Genomic DNA, 13,617 nt, shown 5'->3' with positions numbered 1-13,617 from the left:
TACAATATTGTGGTGGTTTTCACCATACATTGATATGAATCAGCCATAGGAATACATGTATCCCCCCATCCTGAATCTTGCTCCCAACTCCTCCCCACCCTATCCCTCTAGGTTGTCCCAGAGCATCAGGTTTGGGTGCCCTGCTTAATGCTTTGAATTCTCACTGGTCCATCTGTTTTACATGTTTCAATGCTGTTCTTCTCCATCAGTTCCCACCCTGTCATGTAATCTCTGGAATAGGCTGTTAGAGGCTGGGGACTCCAGGCTAAGCATCCCTTTCAGTTACCTCATAGAGCCCCTCTTCACTCCCATTTGCCCTTCCACCCAAATCCTTCTCTTATAAAGGAGGACAAGAGCAAAATGAGAAAGTCAATGAGAGAGGGAAGGGGAAGCATAGCTTGAAAGAAGAAAGAACATCAGGAGGACAGATGCACAGACATGACAAAATCTACATCCCTTTCACATGCCAGAGGCTCTAGCTGAGCTAAACTTCCTAGTTTCTGCACACGCAGGGTTTTCCCAGCACATCACAAGTGCATGTGTGAAACTTGGGCCTCCTTTAAAAGGTCCAGGGCAGACACAGCCACCTCCTCCGTGGAATTTCCCCTGATCTGTTGGCTGGAAGTAATCTGACCAGAGGACCCCTTAGTCATTCTCTGAACCTCCTTTATGGCCCTTCTTGCTTTCTATGCTGCAGCCAAACTGCATGTGTGCAGTCATTTCCCACTTTTTTGACTGGAAGCCTGTTGATGGCAGGCTCCATATCTAGTGCATCTTTGTAATCCGGGACAATGCCTAACCTAGCCCTGCACGTAGTGGAGTGAAAGTTGTTCAGGCATGTCCAACTCCTTGCAATCCCATGATTATACAGCCCATAGAATTCTCTAGGCCAAAATACTGGAGTGGGTAGCCTTTCCCTTCTCCAGGGGATCTTCCCAACCCAGGGATCGAACCCAGGTCTCCCGTATTGCAGGGAAATTCTTTACCAGCTGACCCACAAGGGCATAATGCAGCCTCAGATGTCTCAAAGCCAAGAAACTGAAGGTTTGTGCTCAGCCCGGTTGCCTGCCCCACGTCTCTCTCTCCGCCTCCAAGTGCCAGTAACTGCACTCTGTTCTCTCTCCTGGGTCAAGAGATGAGAAATGCTATCTGTTATTATTAGATGCCAGGTATTACACTCATTTCCCTACAAAAGAATTTTATGAATTCTTCTTCTATTCAACTCAACTCCAATAATCCTAATTTGAGTGTATTGTTGATTTCTTGCTTGGGCCCTAATTGACACAGATTTTATCAATGACAATAACAGCTACTATCTATTGAACCACATATATATATATATATATATTTCCTCTCCTCTGTCCTTACAATAAACTAAGAGCTGAGTACTTTAATTTTATCCTTGAGAGATTCAGGAAGGTTAAGTAATTTATCTAAAGCTGCACAGCTTGTAAGGTCTCAATTCAAGTCTTACCTTCTTACATGAAGCCTTGTGCTCTCTCAGTCATGTCCAACTCTTTGGGGCCCCATTGACTGTAGCCCACCAGGCTTCTCTGTCCATGGAATTTTCTAGGCAAGAATGCTAGAATGGGGTGTCATTCCCTACTCTAGGGAATCTTCTCAACCTAGGGATTAAACCTGCCTCTCTTACATCTCCTGCATTGGCAGGATTCTTTACTACTAGTGACACCTGGGACGCTCACAACCTCACCTACTTGGAATAACCTCTTCCTCCCAAGCCCTAATGGTACTTTTCATCCCCTTCATAATACTCTTCACTATCATATATTCTGTTAATTGTTGGTGCTTTATATTCTTGTCTTATCCAGCCAGAATGTATGCTCCATAGAGGCAAGATTTCCTTTCATTCATGGCTTTACCCTTGGAATAGACATGATACTCAGTAAGTATGTGCTGAATGAGTGAGAGAAAGTCGCTTCCTTCAGCCCAGGCTCCCTTTACACTCTGTGTCTCTCCTAGTAGCCTGGGATTTCCTTTCTGTTTGCATCAGGATCTTCAAATCCAGAGTTTAGATCATTAAATCCTATCCCTGTCAACTCTTTGGACCAAAAGTAGGGAGTCTCTCAAATTAATTCTGACATTTTTATGAAGGAAATTAAAGAGCCAAGAAGAAGCAAAAGAAAAGAAAGATACAGAGGGTGTTACAGAGAGACACAGAGAGGAAGAGAGAGACCCAGAGAGACAATGGGAAAAGACACATTGAAATTCTCCAGGGCAACTGCCTGGGGACCGCTTATAAAGGAGCAGCTCAGAAACAGCATACGCAAACCTGATCAGTCACTCCCTAGATTGCATTTAAGATTGGGGTCCTCTGGTAACTCACAAAATAGTGTGAACAGTCCAAAGATGGTTGACACCATGTACCCTAATGCAACAACAAAGTAAAAATGGTCACGTTTAATAAATAAATAATCTTTGTAAGACTTCAAAACCAAACAGCCCACAATCTCAAAAAAAAAAAAAAAAAAATAAGAACACAGATTATAGCACATGTTCTGTAAATACTATACAATCTATTCCCTTATGAAAAAAAAATTGTTTTCCACGTACTCTCCTAAATTTACTGCTTGTTACTATAGTACACACCTACACAATTTCACATTTAAAATATTTTAAAATTTCAAATGAAAAATTTCAAATTCATATGCTTCTATATATAAAGTAGTCATTTGCCTGAAAAATCAGTTTTGAAAAAAAATATCAGTTTTGTACTTAACTTCTTGGCAATTCTTTAATTTTGTTTCATAAACCACTCTCTCTGGCACAGAACTGATCCCTGTCTACTAAAGGTCTATATGAAGCCCTGTTCTGAGCTTTTTCTATTCAGAAAGACAGGATTCAGTTAAACTCTCATTTCTCCATTGTGTTCCCTGTTGCCCACTGTGAATTTCCCACGGACATCATTGTAAGGACAGTCCTGCGAGCTTTCCAAAATCTATAGGTTGTAAGACCTTGAGCCAGGGAAACTAGACCATGCTTGGCACATTAATGGAAATCAAGAGTGATTCCATTGGCTGGCTTGAGGAACTCAGGGCCTCCTCAAGAGGGTAAATATTTTACTCCTATTGTGCCATTTTCTTTTCCTAGAAAAGAAGTTGTTACTATATAAGTCTTTGTAATTTTGGTGCTGTGTTCACTGTGTAAATATGAGGACACTTGTTCCCTACGCACTTCCTGATTAAAGCAAGCCCCTGGAATCAGAATGGACAAGCATGGACATCTGGAGGAAAACACCACAGACTAAAATAGAAGAGTACTGCATAGATGACAACGCGGGCCAGGAACAGGCCTGAGAAGTCCTGTTTCTGGCTGCTCGTGACTGTTGCAGTGATGCCAGTCACCACTGAGATGGACCACAGGTGAAGGACGAAAACTGCGTATAAGATGCTGCTTCAGCAAACCTAGATAATTTATTTAAAGTGTTGCTCTTATTCTTACCGAACAGTTTTTGTGTGTATATCTAAAATCTTTGTAAATTCTATAGAGATGTTGTCCCAGCAGAAATCCTGGCGATCACTGTGATGAGTCCTGAACACACTGCCGTTTTTGGAGAAAATCCATGCAGTGTGTGTCCCCAAGCTGGACCCTGTTGTGGGACAGCTGCCCATCACTGTGATTATGAGGACAGAGAAGGACCTGTCCTTCTGATTATGAGGACAGAGAAGGATTATGTGGTCCTGAAAAGGACCACATCCTGCTGAGATTAACTTGACCTTCAGCGAGTCTCTGGGCATAGCACACATGTGCCAGCAGCTCTGTGGCCAAGCCAGTTCTACAAGCGTGGATTCAATGGGGCAGCCTCACAGACTTGCATAGGAATTGTGAATTATCAGTGACGTGCAATTCCCTGAATTAACCTCCCATTCCTCTTTGGATCAATAAATACAAATTTCTTCTTTAAGGAAAATAAACACCATGGTATGTTTCGGGTTGTGCTCTTACATTCTTTCAAACAAATTCTATCATCACCCTGAGATAAATGTTTTAAAACCCAGTTGCTGATCCAAACAAAAATTATAGCAAGATGGAGGGAGAATATTTAACCCAAGGGGTTTTGTTGTTATTTTTGTTTTGCAACTACTTAGTTGTTTTTAAACAATGCAACATAGTTTAGGTTGAGAGCACAGGAATGGAGGTCAGGATATAGACTCTTTGCTGCATGAGGCTGAACCCTCAATTTCCTGAGTAACAAGAGGTTACATCAACCAAGCTCTAACATTTATTTCAAGTTTTGCTTTTGTGAGTTTGTGCAGTGGAGCCAGCTGACCTGGGGTTGTTTCACAATCACTGGCATTTATTAGCCTATGCTGGGAAAGATTAAAGGCAAGAGGAAAAGGGGACAACAGAGAATGAGATGGTTAGATAGCATCACTGACTCAATGCACATGAATCTGAGCAAACTCCTGGAGATAGTGAAGGGCAGGAAAGCCTGGCATGCTGCTGTCCATGGGATTGCAAAGGGTAGGACATAACTTAGCGACTGAACAACAACAACAAGCTGTGCAAATTTGCCCTTCTGCAAAAAATAAACCATCCTGGATTTCCTCATTTGTTAAATGGGTACAATAACAATATATATACCTCTTAGGGAGTTTGTGGAGATTAAATGAGTTCCTATATGTAAAGTGTTTAGGCAGCCCTGGCACTAGGAGTACCCTGTGCATAGTAGCTATTGGTATTTACATTTTTATTATTATTCTGACTTCATTGAAAAAAGCTAAACCAACACTTCAGAAGTGAAAATGCAAGCTGAAGATTTTGTGAATGTTCATGTAGGCATGGGCTTGAGTAGCAAGGTTTAAAGGAGGGCTTTAAGTTTTACGATAGTGAACGATGGAGAAGTAAATGCCCTTGAAACTACTAAAGCTTTAGCCTTGTGAACCTCTTCCCAAGGAAGTCACTTCTTTCTGAATAAACAAGTCAGGCCCCATCCAGGGTAAGCACTCCATGAAGCCTCCTTCTTTGTGTGTGATAGGAGTCTGAAATAAGCATTTCAATTAGATTCATTAAGACAGTTATTACTTGGTAATTGAATAGCAACAGATTGCAAAGGAACACTTATTGAGGTCTAATAAGTATGTAGGAGAGAAATCTTCTTCTGTAATTCCATCAGCTATAAACCAGTATAATTAGATTCTTACTAACACATCCAAATTGAAGGGAATGTTGAGGCATATAATTGGCACTTAGGAAGATACCTGCATCACGTTAGGATGCTTTCCATTTACATACTTATTAAGTGTCAGTTTAAGTTGTTAAATAATTGAGACTATTGGACAGTAGTAGGTCAAGTGGTTAAGAATTAAATTCTTAAACATATTAGTAAATTAGGACCAGATTTATTTTAAGATATAAAATGCAACTTTACTATGTCCTTAAGTTTGTATCAATACATAAAATATTTCAATGCATCTCATTAAAAATTTCATGACTCTGAATTGATTTTCTCAAGTATGATAGAATCATTCATCCTTCATTTGCAATCATTTTTTGAGCAACTACTGTTTGTAAAAGAGCACATTGTTTGCCCTCAGTCTGATAATGGAGATTGAGATAGGTATATAAGAAAATTTCCTAGTTAGTGACACAAGCAAAACATGCTGGGAGAGCATAACAGAAGAAAAAAATACAAATTCTTTTTATATTCTTTCTTTTTCATGGGACAAAATTCTCTTTGGGATTTAAATTGTCTACAATTATATGGCTATATGGTTCTACTTCCAAGTCAAAGTACAAACTTCTGGGGAAGGTCTTTATTCTTTATTATTTTTGATGGAAAATGATGACCAGATGCTATGTAAATAGCAAACTAAATTAAGAACTTATAAAACCTCAGATAATTTTTATACTGAAAATATACTTAATTTTTGGAGAAATTACATTTAATGCAATTACATTAATAGCCAAAATTTGGATAACTTAGGTTGGCCTTTCATTGAAATCATTCATAGGAAAATATAACTTCTTCTAAAATACAAATGACTCATATCCCAGAAAGTCCATAGAGAAACAAAACCTAAAATGACTGGAAACCGAATTTCTAAGGCAGAAGTTTCACTTGATCGTCATTGACAGGTGCAAAAAAGTACCACTTTTGTTACCGAAGTCCCCAAGAAGCAAAAAAAAGGCACCAACCCCCTCCATCCTCCCACACCAAAAAGTCGGACTTACTAATGCCCACCTTTGATAATTTTCTAATTTATAAGCCTTGCCAGGATGTGTACAGATTGCTAAAAGTTCTTATTGTTGATATTTTCCTCCTCCTCTCTTTTTTAACCACCTATTTATCTAGCAAGGTACAGAAAGAAAAAGAAAATGTCTTTTTTACTATTCTGGCACCATTTTGATTTTACTATCAAAGCCCTGTTAATACCACAACCATATACTTATAAATCCAACTCCTTATCTAGAAGACCAACCTCACCCTGCTCGCTCGTCATCACAGATACCATTGTCTCCCTCGTCTTTCATGCCCACTATCACAGGCATGCATCTGACACTACCCTTTCTCCCTGTCACTAAAAAATGGATGTCACTAAGCCTTGTCACTTTTCTCTACAGCATCTCTAAAGCTCCATCTTAGCCTTCCATGTCTGTTAAACCTTTACCCATGTTTTATCCTGTGTGAAGACATAAAATGGGCTTATGTGACAACCGGAGGGATTTATCTTGAATATAATGGAGAATTTCTTGACCATGAAGCACTGGAAAAGGCTTTTATAAGAGTCTGTTATAATGTTTAAGGATGACAGATTGACCTTGGATGGGAAACATTGAAAAGTCTCTGAAACCCGATTTTCTTCCTCTTCTTATTTGGGGCCATGCTTTAACTTTCCCTTTCCCACATGCCGTCCTCACTCTGGTGCTTCCTTCAGCTCCTATTTTTCACCTTCATTATTTCTTTCTCAGCCAAGTAAGTGGACTTCTCTTTTGTTGATATCTTAGCATTTCTTTACAAATTCCCATGAACATCCCTCTGAAGAGTCACTTTAATGACCATTACAGCAGAAGCTAGTCTTTAAGCACTTACTATGTGCCTGACAATGTCACTAGCAAATTGGTTATATTATCACATTTAATCCTGTAACAGCCACAGAAGTCAGATACCATTATTATCTCATTTTCTGAATTGGGGAAATGAGATTTAAGTTAAATAACTTGTCCAACGTCACATGGCTAGTAGGGTTTACATCTAGAACCTCTCCCTCTTAACTACCCACAGCACAAAATGTCACTTTGTTAAATTTCAGGTTTGTTTCCAACACAACTGAAGCTTACTGCTATAGTCCAGTATGCATCCCCTTTTCTTTCCTTAAAATCACCCAGATTTTTTAAAAATTGTATATTTGACTGCTCTGGGTCTTAGTTGGGGCACACAGGATCTTCATTGCCACTTGCAGAATGTTTAGCTGTAACATGCAGAATCTAGCTCCCTGACCAGGGATCAAACCTAGGCCCTCTATATTGGGAGCACGGATCTTAACCAATGGGCCACCAAGGAAGACCCCAAATCACCCAAATCTTAATGAAAAGCAAAAAAGCCATTCAATCCCAAATGGTCCCAGTACTAAGAAAAAGTGACCCACTCACAGCCCCAACGGTGGACCTCTGTTGGTGGAAACCAATCAAAGAATTTCATTTCCTGGGCCACAGCATTTATAAGTGGTGGGCACATGACCCTAGTGTCTGAACCTCAAAATCCTCACTTGTAAGCCTCAGTCCAGAAGTGCCCTCCCTGTTGTTTGTTGTGAACGCAACAGCCTGGAGCCCCAGTCACTCCGGGAACTCATCCTATGACCACCGAAGAACCAGCTTCAAGATAAAGCTGCCATCCAGAAGGAAGAGTGGAGACATCAGAAGAAACTGGTTGGGCTACTTCAAAGTCCACCAATCTCTGCAGTTCTCATTATGTGGCCAGTGAATACGTTGCATTGCTCAAGACAACTCAAGTTGAGGTATTTTAAGGATAGGAAGGTGGCCCATTTGCCCAGGACAGTTTGAGTTGATACATGTTGTCCTGGACTAATTATCAGCAGTGCCTCCTTTCACTCTCAAAGTGTGGATAATAAATCATACGGTCACCCTAGTTTTCCTATAACTTGAAGCAACAAGTCCTAACTAAACCATTCATTTCTTTCTCAGACTTGATTTCTTTTTGTGCTTTTCACAAATATCCTACAACTTGACATGAGAGGATCAGCAAAGAAAGATGCCTTAATAAATGGAACAGGGTAACTTTGGCACATCAAATTCCTGAACCCTCCTTGCTTTTAGCCAGCTAAGAGGAGGTCTCTTTGTGCCCAAATTGAATGAAAAGGCCATTTAGGGGTTCAGGATCCAGTAAATTACTGGTGCTGTAGACCGCCTGCAAACTCAGCTGATCCCTGAGTGTGACCATCAGAATCTAGAAGCATCTCCCCCACATTCATTCTGTCATCAGGTAAAGCCTCGGCTGTGTTTTGCTGTTCTATAAACAGCCAAATGTAGCCCCTTAGAATAGAAAGAACCATGCATCACTGAACACCACACTGATGCCCTGGCACTGCACATCAGTGCCGACACCCTGGGAACCAGACTGCAAAGGTGTTCCTGGCATCTGATTCATAGTTAAAGCAACATACTGAGTGAGCTACAGATTCCAGCTAGGAAAGCTAATTTTAGCAGGCGAAGAGAAAGAGAAAATGAGGGGGAAATGGCTCTAACAGAGAATAATAATTGAGAACATTTGGATTTATATCCTGAAATGTAGCACAGGCCTCAGGACTTGATGTTTGGGGAAGAGAAAACAACATAATGATTACCAGGTACAAATAGGAAAGCGTTCAAGCACCCAGATTTTTCATGACCTTTCTGACTTTGAATATTTCTTTCTACTCAAAAACTAGGAAGAAAAAGAATTGTAAATATTTACTTTTTTCCTCGTGTTTCATGTTCATCTTCCTTAAAAAAAGAAAAAAAATTTTTAAATAGCAACCATGACAACTAGGGGGCTTCCCTTGTGGCTCAGACTATAAAGAATCTGCCTGCAATGCAAGAGACCCAGGTTCAATCCCTGGGTCAGGAAGATCCCTTGGAGAAGGAAATGGCTATCCACTCCAGTATTCTTGCCTGGGAAATCCCATGGACAGAGGAACCTAGTGGGCTACAGTCCATGGGGTCTCAAAGAGTCGGACATGACCGAGCAACTACACTTTCACTTTCATGACAACTAGTATGGTAAGTATAAGTGGGTATCCTATCTGGACAGTAGCTGGGTCTCCAATGCTTTGAGGATCTCTCTTTATACATAGTAGTTGTGACTCGTAGGGGAAAGGGTGAAATTTCCCTGGTGAACCCTGGTTGGTGTCATGATGACTGTGTATCTGAGGGCCCCAGAAGGTCTGCAGCCAGTGGAAGGAGTCTGGTGAGGAAGGATAGACACGGAACAGGGCAGAGTATCTTGAAAGGGAGTAGAGATCTGAACACAGCTCAGATGATCCTGGAAAATTTGTCCTTATCTGGGAACCCAGGAATCTATTCCTATGTAAGAGAGTATCCCCCCGCTTAAAAGTAATGACTGTTTTACATAGGCCAGGAATTGGTTGGCGTCTCTGCCATGTGCCAAGTTGACCGGGGTCACTTCATGGCATTCAGCTGGTGACTGGCTTCACCTGGAGGGGCCACATGCCTGGAGCGTTGGCAGGCATGGCTGGGCCGTTTCCCTTTCCGTGAAGTCCCAGGGCCTCTGCACCAGGCTTCTCAAGCAAGGTGCTCGGATTTCTTAGGTAATGGGGCCGGGCTCCAGGAGGTCAAGGCAGAGGCTGCCAATTCTTTTAAAAGCCAGGGCCAGATCCAGCATAGATTCACTTCCACAGTCCTCATTCTCCTTGTTAAGCACAGGCCAGCCAGAGCCACGGGGAGCAGTCGGGGGAGGACAAACAGCCCACCTCTCCTTAGGAAGCCTGTCAAAGAATTTGCCCCCATCTCCATTTTGTCATATCCAATTATGTTATCTCTGTGTGTGTTTATACATTAAAAGCATATTTTCTAAGTACTTGAGGGCTGCTCATGCAATCTTGCTGTGGGTACCTTACTCTCTTACAAACTATAAATGAAGTCATTCTCTCCCTTGACTTCCAAAGTGCTGCCCTGAGCACGTCCGGCACCCACGTCAACCTCAGTCAGGTAAGGCGATCCTCGGTACTGTAGGGAGGCAAGCCGAGTTCCCCCATCAGAACTGTGTCTCTGCTGGCCTGGGGGCTGCTGATCTAGGCTCACACCCCCACACCTGGAGGAGGAAAGAGCCGGAACACTAATTGCTGTGGTATTTTGAGGCACAAGCTGACTTTCTGCAGGAAATCCTGTTTTCCACCCTCAGTTTTCCTGGCCCCACCCTCAGCTTCTGACTCTGCGGAGCGGTGACAAGGATCCCTGGCACCCAGTCAGGAGGTAGTGTTCCACTCGCCCTGACCTGATGAACAGTTTATTTTCAATTCCTGCAGGACGGCCACAGAGACAGCAGCTGTATTCTAGCATCAGAATAGTCCCTCCCCAGAAACATCAAGGCAGGGATACAGAACACCTGTGAAATACAGATTAGAAGTTTCGAAACCAGTGGTGATGAGCCACAGGACCAGTTACCCTAGGGTTGGAGTGGAGTGGGGTGGGCAGTTAAGTATGTGAGGGGCTTGGAGCCATTAAGATTTGGGTATTAAAACTCAGTCTGTCCTTACTGAGTGGTGAAGCCTGAGATGGGCATGTTATACAGGTAGGATTTTTTTTTTTTTAATGAAGAAACAGAGTTAAATTAAAACATCCACTAACTACTGACAGCCGACTTAGCAAAAGGAAAGGTGAAAACAATGGAAGACGTGTAAAATAATCGTCATTCCACTCCATCTACCTTAGTTCTCCACTTACACAGTCTGCATTTCAGTCCCAGTAGGGAGAGGTAAATCGCAGGTACTCCTGAGCTCCAGTTACAGGCTTTTGTAGAGGTCCTCAGGCATCCACAGGACAGTCCGGCTTCAGGCTAGAAACTGGGGCTGAACAGCCCAGTCCTTTTTCCCCTTGGGTTCTAAGTGTTTGAACAGTAAGCCTGAAACTTGAGAGGCAAGGACATCCTTCATAGAAGCATCATTTGTGATCATCATGTGCTAGTTCCTTCCTTCAGTTTATTTCTCAGAAATGTGAATAATACGTTTCACCAGGAATGGTACTAGTAAGAAGGGAAGAAATTGTTAAAGAGAAGCTATTCAATGATCTCATTTAAACTTCAATTTGAATTGTAGCGTAACTTAATGTCCTTTAATGAGGTGAAACTTCTAATAGTAATAATGGTTTCTAATGTGTTTAAAGCAATACTATGTTTCTTTTCTTTTCCTTTTCTCCTTTTTAAGATTTTTTTTTCATAAAGGTAAAAGCAATTTGTACTATTTAGATCTATTTGAGGACAACTATAGCACTGAGAAGAGAAAAAACTGCTTAAAAGTAATCTTTAAAATGATCTTATGATTAAATGTTTCAAGAGAAGACACATTGAGATACTGCAAATATGTGGGCAGCCTTATACAATGTATATGTATATACATTTTATAGGAAAGAAAAATATTAATAATCACTTCAATTACCTCTTTTCCTGAGACTAAATCTCTCAAATAAGATGATGAAACTTAATCTAGCTTCTGAAGTGAAAATAAAAACCAAAGAACATGTTGCAATGAAAGATCATGTATCATTGTGCAGACAGAAATTCAACACACAGACCATCCCTAAATCGTTAAATAAATTTTCCACCTTTATTGAGATGTAATTGACATATAACAGTGGAAGTTTAAGGTGATGAGTTGATACATGTATATATTGTGAAATGATTACCACAGTAAGGTTAGTTAATACTTGTATCACCTCACATAATTACCATTTTGTGTGTGTATGGTGAGAACATTCTACAAAACCTTCCATAATATATGCCTTATTTGCCTGATGTGGACTTAGAACCATCATTCTGAATGACGTAAGACCCACTGGAGTGGGAGCTTATTCCAGCCGTGGGTATAGAGAGACACCTGGACCAGCCTCACAGGTAGGTTTTCCACCACTGCGTGCAGGTGGGCTGAGGGACTCACACTGTGAAACCGTGCACCCCTTTTAGCAGCTGTAAACCCCAGGTACCTCTCAGCAAGGCTGCTGCCTGGAGGGACTTAATGAGCCTCCCCTGTGCTCCCACTTTTGCTCAGGTGGAAGGCACTGGCAGGAGGGTGTGTAGGTCATAGGATAGAAATCAGCATTATCTACCCCAGCACAGCACTGAGACTCAAGGCTGAGAGTGCTAGCGTGAGGGGTAGAAAAGACACACGTGCTAGGACCCAGCCACGGAAGCAGAGTTCACAGACCAGAGGGGCTGACATTGCCTGGGAGCTGGCTCAGAGCTGCAGGCTGAGGACAAATTGCCGGGGGGTCTGGTTCAACATGAGCTCTGCTTCCATAGGTGTGGGGTGAGCCCTGAAACCTGCACTCCTCCTGAGCACGCTGATGCTGCTCCATCAACAAGCGTGGCTCTAGGGCACCTGGTAATTTCAGTGCAGTTCCTCTGTTTTTAAGCAGGCACTTTTAAAATTGGAAAACATAATTAGATATTCCCATGAAATAGATCTCATTATTCTAGGGACTAAAAATATTGGGATTGATAAGGGGATAGGAGGGCAGATTCCCTGTGGTCCAATGGTTAGAACTCCAAGCTCTCAGTGCCAAGGTCCTGGGTCCCATCCCTGGTGGAGAACTAAGATTCCACAAGCCATGTGGTGTGACCCCCCCAAAAAAAAAAGCCCCTAAAATCTTATGGGGCTTCTCTGGTGGTCCAGTTGTTGGGACTTTGCCTTCCAATGCCAAGACTCAGGTTTGATCCTTGATCTGGGAGGTAAGATCCCATATGCCTCCTGGCCAAGAAACCAAAACATAAAACAGAAAGAATATCATAATAAATTCAATAAAAACTTTAAAAATGGTCTGTACCGCCCACCCCCCCCCCAAAAAAAAGCAAGGGAACTGATAGCAGAGGGAGCAGACAGTGGGGGGTAGAGACCTACCAGTAGTTCTTCTGGATCCAGCAGTACATAAATCTTAGGGCATGCATCTTCTAGGTGCCCTGTGTTTTTATATTGTTGTTATTATTTATTATCATTATTATAGCATCACAGTAATTAGAAGTAATTAAATAACATGGAAAGCGGTGGTTTAGTAAGATAGCTCCCTGTTTGCCATTTGCATGACCTTGGACAAATCTCTTACCCTCTCTGAGTTTCTGTTTTTCCTTCTGTAAAATGGCAAGAAAAATTATGCCTCTCTCACTGACTTGTGAGAATGAACTGCAGTTAAAGAGATTATGAGGTTAAAGAATAAATGAACTATTCAGAGATTAATTGTCGACACTGCTCTTATCAACAGTTATATTGCCTGGACCAGGCTGTCCTGAATGTGCTTAGGTATCTTTTCCTGGGGCCTGCCTGTGTGCATGCTCAGTTGTGTCTGACTCGTTGTGACCCCATGTACTGTAGCCCTCCAGGCTCCTCTGTCCATGGGGTTTTCTAGGCAAGAATACTGGAATGGGTTGCCATG

The sequence above is a fragment of the Ovis canadensis genome, chromosome 7 (genome assembly GCF_042477335.2).
Source record: "Ovis canadensis isolate MfBH-ARS-UI-01 breed Bighorn chromosome 7, ARS-UI_OviCan_v2, whole genome shotgun sequence".
Classification (NCBI taxonomy): Eukaryota; Metazoa; Chordata; class Mammalia; order Artiodactyla; family Bovidae; genus Ovis; species Ovis canadensis.
Note: the sequence above shows the minus strand (reverse complement) of the source record.